This window comes from Archocentrus centrarchus, chromosome 14, assembly GCF_007364275.1.
Source record: "Archocentrus centrarchus isolate MPI-CPG fArcCen1 chromosome 14, fArcCen1, whole genome shotgun sequence".
Lineage (NCBI taxonomy): Eukaryota > Metazoa > Chordata > Actinopteri > Cichliformes > Cichlidae > Archocentrus > Archocentrus centrarchus.
This window is the reverse complement of record NC_044359.1, coordinates 30682355-30684066: the sequence shown is the minus strand read 5'-3', so window position 1 is coordinate 30684066 and position 1712 is coordinate 30682355.

Here is a 1712-nt window from a genome sequence, read left to right as displayed (position 1 = left end):
TCTGTTTCAGTCCCTGAGGCTTGTGTGCTGACATGTTTTTTTAGGTAAACTTACTGGCCATGAGATAAAGGCTTTTCATTTTTATTTGAAAAGACAGTTCCTGGTGCTTTTTAATATTTCAACCTCAGTGATGACTGAAAATATAAGTTGAAGTAATTTTGTTGCCCGGATACACATTTTTAAAAGAGGCCATGTTTAGAAAGAGATCATTGCTATTATGTGTTTAAAAGATATGTAATCTACACAAAGTGCTTCAGATGGTGTAATTTCAGTCTTAAGGTTAATGTTAATAAAGCTGTGAATCAACAGGTGGTCTGATTGTTCTTATGCATCATTAAGATTGTACTGCATAGAAAGGAACTGTGATGCATTTTTGATTAATCGGTTATTACTTAAGCAAATGACATGTAATTCTATGAAATATATGCTATTCATTTTGTAACCTGATTATAGCAATTTCAAACAATATACTTTACTCTTTGAAATAAATACACTTGTTATTATTAATTAATTTAATTATACTTTAGTAATAGTAATACATAAACCTGAGGATTATACATATGAAAGAAAAAGGCTTTATTACACTAGGAGGTTGATCGGCCATGATGAAGGTGTGGATGAGGAGATGCTGGAAACAGACAGGAGTGGAATGTAATGTTCAGAAGTGATGTTACCATAGCTGCTCTGCAGTGTTCTAGAACCTGAAACGTAACAACAGAATCTTTAAACTGACAAGATTCACTTCTCCAATGAACTTCACTGTGTGAGCAAACTTCTGGAGCAGCAGACGCCAACATTTTCCAAACAAATCTTTACAAGAAAGAAGAAATTTTCACTGAACATCTTTGGTGAGTACGTACATGGATGGTTTAAGGTCATTTAGGTTCATACAGTGGAACTTCTAAATGATACACGACTTTTTAAGCCACAATTTGTGTTGTGCATAAATATTATCCCAAATCTTGTGGCTAGTGTTAGCTGTGTCCTTCAACCTGAACACAAAGTGTAGAAAGTTCAGTTTGAGTCACTGAGATGTTGTGTGATCGAGCACTGAATGAAGTTAAATGCATTATTTAACAAATTAAATTAAAAGAAAAAATACAAGTATAACTGGGTACCTGCATGTGTAACAGTGCATTACATTGACTTGATCCTGTTACATAAAAAGTACACAGAAGAACTGTGATTGGTTTCAGTTAGTTTATGAATACAACACTTTTAAAGGGATTGATTCTTTATTTAAATACTTAAAGTTTTAGTTAAATCCTCTAAAATAACTGATGTAGCTGGTACGTACACCTCGTTCCTACGTAATATAGTCTGTAGTTTAGTCTGTGTGATGTACAAGATGTCAGTCCCATTTTAAGAGGATCAAAACATCCTATGAATGTGTGCCACAGGATCCCAGACAGACTTTGTATTTTTCTACCAAAGAGCACTGAGATGTACATCAGGCAAGAAACTGAACAGCATGTGGAGTGGATGGAGAGGGAAGGGTGTCACTCCAACCTTGAGGATATTTACTCAATGTTGGAGCAATCACCAAATCCTCCACCTGCATTCTTCCCTGCTGGGCCACCTCAGCCAGCAGCAGTCAGTGCCTGGAGGGGTTTTGGTGGTTGGACCATCCTGGGAGTAGGCCCTCAGTAACTGAGCAGCAAGTTCCCCCAATAGCGCTCCTACACCATGGTGCCAGCTCACCTAAGCACTCA